Here is an 8,805-nt window from a genome sequence, read left to right as displayed (position 1 = left end):
ATCGATCATGAATTAAATACGTTACAGAACATGAGACACGAACGATTATGACATTACACGATTAGGAAATTACAGTGACAACTTTTTGAATTATAAACGGCTGAAATTCTGAGATTTCTTGCGAATTAAATTTTATTCATAGATGTTAATAAATATCCAAAGCTTTTTCATCATTTAGATCCACACAGATTATATTTTAATAAGATTTTATCTCGAGAGATAGTTACACGAATATTCGAAATTAAATGCCAAAAAGTTATCTGATCTATTAAATGCTGTCTCATTTAGAAGCTTCTCTATTTTCGTGATTAAATATCTCGATAAATAAGGCTTAAATTCCCACAGAATAAAGTCACTTGAATCCAGCTAAAGAATAAACTCTCCTTGTTTGCATTTTGAATCTCTCGGTTACGACGGGTAATATGTAACTACAAGCGGAGAAATTGGAATTTCCAATCTGCCTCTAACGGGAAGGTTATTGTTATTATTATACAGAGAAACGAAATTTTCATGCAAAGTATCCGACATCGCGTTTATTCCCTCGTGTAATCTCGTCGCATATATATATATATATATATATATATATATATATATATATATATATATATATATATAAAGCATTCCCCTTCTTTTAAAAGATTTCTGGTCGGATTAACTGCCAATAGAGAAACGACCGAACGTTCCAATAATCGCGTCAGACCTTCTAAATTTTTGAGTCGTGGGCCGCCGGCTCGTGAGCTGTCATATTTCGTATCAAATTACGATTTCGTCCTCGACAGTACAATACATCGAATGAAACCATTTTAAGAATCGCCAAGTAAGAAATGAAGGAGAAGCGAAGGCGATTGTCACGCCAGTTAAAGTAAGTAAATTATAAAGTAAGTAAAACAATGCCAATAAATATTATCTATTTTAAATTAAATTTCTAAATATTTAATATAAACCAAACAATATTACAATAAGCAAGAGAAGTTTACGCGATTACAAAATGTTAGATTCTGTTTCCACTGAAGTTGCGAGAAGCAGAAAAAAGAAAAAAAATGGAAAAGAAGAAAAAGAGGAAGATAGACGGTCGCGATTGCAAAGAGAATCTTCGTGCCAAGGCCGCCTTAATAATTCAAATCTCTCAGTACTCGAAAAATTGAATTTAATAATTCAGCTCAGTAGGAAACCCCGGTTACGAACCGGCGGAACCCGATCAAAAATGCAATATCCAGCTCGATTTCTTAATCCGATTTCAGTGGCGTGTGCCTCGCTCTCAATCGACAGCGCGTACAACCCTTTCTTCCATGAAATATCTGTTTCGTTCATCAAAGAAACGCGCGAAAATACGATGTAGCGATCACGGAACACACGACGAAGGTATAGAAGATATCGGAAAGTCCGCTCTCCCGTCACAGTCACCCGTCATATCTAGAAAATCGCGCTTACATCTTACAGAGTCGATTTCAGTCGGCTTGCTTTGGCCTCCAAAGCTTATTAGCGTGGAATGTAGGACGATCTAATAAATATCGTGGGTACTTAATGGAGAAGCGCACGCGGTGATCGCGTTCATTTATCTAGTTGAGAGATAGTGCTTCTCCATCTCTCTCTCTCTTTTCTCTAATTCTCTTACTTATCCATTCATATATTTATTTTATTTTTCTAGCTTCTCCCTATATATTTCTGCTTACTTATTATTAGTATCAATTAAATTAAAATCTTAATATTTTTTTCATTTAACTCTAATTATTTTAAAAGAGAGAAAGAGAAAGAGAGAATTTTTCTGACGGCAAAATTTCTCGATGCATTGAATTAGAATTGGCTGATTGAGCTGCTTGCTTTCAAAGTGACGTAAATAAAACTTTGATACGCGATAAATTCAAGTAGCATACAAGCACAAATCGATGTAAGCACTTTCCAAACTTGACTCGCGCTATTTTAAAACTAAACGGCTCAATACGATCCTCCTGCCTTTCGCTTCCATTTCTATAGCATATACACATGGAAAAAGTTCGGCGCCGATCGACTTTCTGCGCGTTTACACTTCCATCCAGTTTAAAATAAGAAAATTCGAATAAAAAGGAAACTGAACTCTACCTAGGATTAAGAACTTTTTACAAATCGATAGCTCGCTTAGATGAAAATTATATACGCGTGTTGCAATTCATTCCCTTCGTTCGAAGAAAGTCCACTTGATACTCTATCTCTCGATCATATAGAGACAGAGGACTTTATGGACATCCCGTATACATTCGTATGTACATAATTCACTTGTCCGCTGACAAATAATGGAAACTGCGCTTTTGAGTTACGATGTAGACGAGCTAGACGCGCGATGCAATATATGACAATTTATTATCGAAGCCTGAGAGCGAAATTGCGATGTTGTTGTTACAACGAGGAAGAGTAGAAAGTAGAAGGATGGGAACTCATGCGTACATGTGCGAGTTAACCTCCGTTAACCCCAGTCTGTTGAATTCAATATATTGATGACGTCAAACTGTACCATATCGTACAGCTACGAGCTTAAGCGAACCGTGCGAAAGTGTACAAGATGTTCAGAACTTAAGAGAATCTTAATTTATTATATTCCAAGACATCATTCTTTTCTCTCTCTTTTTTCAAGACACATAATGAGAGTATTGTTATTTATTATCTTTTCTCTTTCCAGACAGAGCACGTAATTCTGAAATTTTCTCTAATTGCGAAATTAAAATTTATGATAATTGTTTTAATTTTCCGCGCAAGAATATTATACCGATTAATTAACAGTTCAAGGGAATCTCGATGTGAGAGAGATATAAAATAATCGTATCTACGTTCAATGCGGGAAAGTATTGGTAAGACGCGTCCAAACATAGATCGCGCTTATAATTAGTAACTTAGGGGCGGTCTTAACTTAGTACGTCAGAAGCACGAAGGACTCGCCTTGCACACTAGTCGCAAATACAGACGAGATCATGCCAAGCGTACTTGGATAACGAATTTCGAGGTCTTTTACAATTTACTAAGATAGAACTTAACAATATTACTCTTCGACCAGCTTGGTTAATTGCTTTCGTAAGAGATTGTGAATTACTTATTATGCTTTCTTTGCTTTCGTGACTGATTGTGAAATACTTATTATTAAAATATTTTTCTCTAAAAAAGATAAAAGAAATATTTTTATCACAATAATTAGTAAAAATAATTATTAGTAAAATATTATATTTTTAATTCTTATATATATATATATATATATATATATATATATATATATATATATATATATATATATCTGTCTAAATGATATGAGATATAAATTGTGAATACAAATATATAAAATTATAAACATCAACATTTAGATATTAGTCTTGCATCTTTCATATCTTGTATATCTCTCTCAGCTTCTTTCGTTATCTTATATTTTAATAATGTAAAAGATACTTTGGACGTCTCTTTCGATTCTTGTTAGCAAAAATTTATATATAATAAATAGATAATAAAAAATATCAATGATATTTCGAATGATTTTTTGGTGTCTATCTAGAAATAGTAACCGATTAATAATTTTCATAGTGACGAAATAAGGAGCATTTCTTTATATTTTGTAGCATGTATCAGTACGTCTTCCATATTGATAATAGGATTCGCCAATTAAGATTCATGATTAGTATTTATTTCGGTCCTGTTAGTGCCGGATTCCGCAAGCGGTTAAACTTGGCGTGGCTTGGCCTGATGCAATTTGCTCCATTAGCCCCGATATCCCTTTTGCAATGTGACGATGAAAGTTTAAAGGTATTGCGCGGATTTGTGTTGTCAAAGTCAACAAATATTTTACACACCTTAACTCGCTATAAACGTCAAATTTGTTAACGATCAAGGGCGATAGTCGTGAAAAAATAGCATGTTAATAATATCGGCAAAAGCTACTAGATTTTTTTATAATTTTAATATAGTTAATAGCGTTGTAGAAAACTTTTTTTATACGACAACGATATGTATCTTAAAATTATCAAATTATCAAAAACTCAAATATATTTTCTAAACAAGATATTTGATAAAAGTACACACAGTTTATATATATATATATAATATTTTTAAATTACAATAACATTAAAAAAAAATAAAACTAATAATTGTCAAGAAAATGAAGTTTCTTTGCATTTTAGACTGCTCATATCAGAATTCTTATAATGTGGGTTTAAAAAAATAAGGATGCATATCCGTCTCTGAGAGCACGTCGTACGCAAAAAACGATTAAATGCGACGAATGAATGAACCCCGTTCCTCCTTGAAACATTATGTACTTCCCGGACAGCTCGTTGCGGCTATGGAAAAATTGTCAGTGGAAAAAGACGAAGAGGGAACAGCTCCGTCGACTATTACGTTTTCGTACGTAAGGGGCCTTAATTCCTAACGTATATTTAAACTCTTTGAGCTGCTAGCTCTATTCTTTTTTATCGCGCACCATGGTTTTCTCCCGCTCCTTCTTTTCTTGCTTTTTCCTTCCTGTTTGTTCACTTGACGAGACAAACCCTGCCTCGCATAGAGAGGGAAACTTCCGTCCAATCGACGGAAATGAAACGTCGGGGCCGTGGAAGTTGCGGCATAAACCCGAGAGTGTCCGTCCGTTCACCAAGAAAAGCCGGCTCGCCCCGAAGCGCTTTCACTTCCGTCATTTCGATTTACTGGAGGCGAAATATCGTACCCGTTCGAGGGTGTTTGAAAAAGGAGGCCATAACGTACGAGAGCAGCCATGAATGAATGAAACTATGACGAGTGTGTGTAATTTTCACGGTTACCGATAAAACGCACTTCTTCTCACAAAAATGTTAACTATATTTGTCTCCATTCTATTCTATGCACGTTCGAGTGATTTTGGCAAGAATACAGAAATTTCAGAAAATTGCTGATTTTATAAAAAGAAATTCTATTTTTCAAATTAACAATCGCGATAAGCAGCTTTTGTTTAATGTTTTGAAAATTATTACTATATTTATAATTTTTACTATGAATATATTGACAGTTAAAGAAACTAATTTTTATATATATATATATTAAACTTTTTTTCTATATTTCATTTATTTAAATTTAAATGATCATAATATAGAAACATATACCGATACAAAATTCTCAAGGAGAAAAAAGCGTTCTCAAATATCCTCGATACAAAGTAAGATAATTAAAATTGGCGCTACGTTTCTTTAAGAGAAAATCTTGTTTAACCAGACGCAATATTAACTTCGGAGAAAGATTATTTCGCCTTTTGAGCTGCTGAAGAGAGAATTGCAAAGAGGGAAATATCATAGGAGAATATCAAGCGGAAAAAAGGAAAAAGCGTGCAATACCGGAAAGCCAGGATCGGTCGCGGTGCATTCGAGAGATTAATTCTTTCGTCGCGACTACGTAGCTTGCGAAGGTAAGGTCGCAAGCTCCGCCACAAGTTCGAAAGCCGCGGCCCCCGAATAATGCAACAATCGTGTACCAACGGCCTGTACCTCGCGTCGGTGACCTAACCGCTATCCGTCTCTCCCTATATACCGCCCGGAAACAAGCAAATGCAGTCAGAGGCGTGCATCCCGATGTAACCGCCTTTATGTAGCTTTGAGCCAGCTCTGATCCAACCTTGCGATCTCGTCTTATGTACCATTCGTTCCTCTTCGGTCCACGTGTACTTATACAGATCAAAAGCCCAACTTAACTCTCTTGATTTTTTTCTCCCTTTCTTTTATCAATCGTAAACCGTTTGCCGATATATATTAATCTTGCCGAAAATTGTCGAAATTCTTTGTTAATATCTGATTAAAAATGAACCTTTTCGTTTTCACTATAATCTAGCTTTTTTGTTTGAATTATGAATGCTTGAATATGCATTATATTTCATTCTGGTTTTTGTAATTTTTTTAATATTAAAGATAGATTCTGTATACTAATCTTCAATCAATTGTCTTTCTCTCTCTCTCTCTCTCTAATCGTTTTTTTTAGAAATTCGACACGCTTTCATCAGCGTGACGTGCAATCAAATGGTCCGACATCCGTTTTCCGATTGGTATGAAAATGCCCTCGGGAGTATATTACGTTCGCCCTTCCTACTTTTCCTCTCGCTGTTTCCCTTCCATAGCCACAAAGTTACGGTCCACCGCGGATCTAAGCTGGCCAGTGTTGACCTCGTCCGGTTGGTTCGGCACAGGAAACATACGAAACGTTTTCTCGCGACCTAGCCCTCAAATTGCCTCTTTTCCCCTTGCCTACTTCTGCATTACTCCGTACTTTTTACCGACCGTGAAAACCTCAAACGTACAAAGGCCGCAGTCGAGCGAGAAGAAGCGGGGGCAGCTTTGACCTCGCTATGCAAACCACAATCCTATGACTATTCCGTTCGGCTAACCTTTGAAAACGGAAATGTGGCGTAGTAGGAATGGAATTATAATACTTCGCAATTTCGCTATAACATATCAGAAGATAAAAATAAATAGTATCGAATAATTTTGTCGAAAATAAAATCCTCGATCCTAAATTATTCCTACGTTTTATTCCTACGTTTTAGATGTTGTGCCCTTGCTTCCCTTTTTTTTTTCCTACCGCATCTGGAAAACTCCTGTACCGATAATTCGAGTGAGGCTGCATTTCGAGCATCGCGCCGGCAGAAAGTTTATCCTGAAACTTTCACGCGCGTCACCGATGCGGAAAAAGCCCACGGGCTCGTCAATGAGCTCTCAAAAGTCCGAACCGCCATTGCTGTGCTCTCTCAGAATATATATTGAGCGGTAGAATTTTTTAAAACGTCATGGATTATTCGCTTTCGTACGGAGAAATTCAAATTAATCATTCATTTTAATTTCGGAACTTTTACGCGACAACTTTTGATGGCGCAAGATACTACATTGTAAAATAAAGCATTATAAAATATATGTAATAAATCAATTAATAAAATATGATGTATCTTTTATCGGATTTAGAAAAATCAGAATTTTTAAATAAAATTTGATAAAATAATTATCAATATATTTTTTTGATAAAAAATTTAAATTTTATATAGACTATGTTGAAAAATAAATTTAAATTGTTTTACTAAAAAATGACTTCATTTTATTAATTTTTTATTAACTCATAATATCGCTTGTTCGCAATTTCAGCATTACATCTAATATTAACAACTTAGATTCTAAATTAATAAGCTTGAATTAAACTTGTAAAAACATGAAGCTATTATTCGCTTCATATATAATTCGTTTGACTTGAAATAAATATTTTCCTATGGAAATATACGCCTTATATTTAGCAAAAGTTTCAAATTATCAACATAAAGTATCTTTGTAATTAAGCTTTCAATTGAAATTCTGCTAAAGTTCACTTAAAATTAATTAAAAAAGTGTGTAGATCGCGTTAGCGGAATACGGAAAAGGGCAAGAAAAATTATGTCTCCGAACTCCGTTCGTAACGTTTTAATTATCCGGCGTTTGGCCGGCGTAACACTCGCGCGAATTTATCAAACGCCATTTTTAATCCGATCAAGCGCTATCCCCCTTTCGAACGTTTTTATCCACCTACCCTCTCGTCGTTCTCGACCTCGAATGAAGAACAAAAGTCGAGCGGCCGGTTTCGTTTCTCCCTCTACTATTCTCCCCCTATATAGCCTTCTCTTCCCATCTCGCCTCTATCTCGATTCACCCTTTCTTTCGCGCGGTATTCGTTGTCGCTTAAACGTCACTCCATGCGCTTCGCATTCGAATATTGTCTCGACCATTGTCGCGATATCGAACTCGACAATCCGGTACGATGTAAACGGTGCAATGAAAAAGAGATGGACAAAATGGGGAGGAGAATGAAATCGTAGCGAGATGAAGCGCGTCGCACAAAACGTTTGCAAACGTAAAATCAGATATCAATATATCTTTATAATTTATCTTTTATACAATACCGTTTCTCTATAAGTAATATATATCATTTCTCACGGATATCACAAACTATCATTGTCATTATTAATCCATGTATTTCCGTATTTTCCTGAAAATTTTCGGTGTGAGTGCTACAATTGAAAATATCAATAATATTTGTTGTCTGAATGCATTTGAAGGCAAAAAGAATCATGTAATTAAACGTCAACGAATTTGTCAACGAGAAATAATTATTGAAAAAAATTCTACAGCGAATTTTGTATCCCACTTTTTTGTTAACATCGAAATACGTCTATAATGCAATTTGTTGATTAGAAGTGATTTAAAATAAAAAACTTTACGAATATAAAGCTTCAGAAACACAAAAACATATTTGTAACCAAAAATTTTCTTTTATACAATTTTAATAAAAGCAATTTTTTTAATTAAATAAAAAATTGATCTCTTTTCAATTTTCAAAAATGTTTAAAAAAAAAAAAAAGTAATAAAGAGATTTCGTTGCGATGACACATATAATAAAGAGGATAAAATTTAAAAAACATCGGATTTCTTTTTTAATATCGTGCACATAACGATATTACAGCTATGACGGTAATGCCGCATATTCTAAAGAATCGAAAGAAATGTCGTCGAATCGGAAGGATTTGGGAAAGATCCTGGAATTCCTTCAACGTGGTGAAGAACGAAGTGATCTTCGCGTCGCGTACCGCGCGAACTTCCGCAACTTTCCAAGTCTTCGCGATTGTCCCTGTCCGACAGCACGCGCGCCAGAGAACAAGCCCGCGGTAGCAGTGCAGGGAATAGCGGCGCGTGCCGAGAATACTACTCGACGAACAAGCATATCTTAGCTTTCCGTCGTAAGGGCCGGCGCACGGGATGAGCTCGAGAGAAATTTATAAAGGCCTACGTGCTCGCCCAGTACTCTGCGTTGATACCACTGCTT

This window comes from Polyergus mexicanus, unplaced genomic scaffold, assembly GCF_030449975.1.
Source record: "Polyergus mexicanus isolate NDT 795.1 unplaced genomic scaffold, iyPolMexi1.0 SCAF_26, whole genome shotgun sequence".
Lineage (NCBI taxonomy): Eukaryota > Metazoa > Arthropoda > Insecta > Hymenoptera > Formicidae > Polyergus > Polyergus mexicanus.
The sequence above is the reverse complement of the archived record's forward strand: the minus strand, read 5'-3'. Positions refer to the sequence as shown.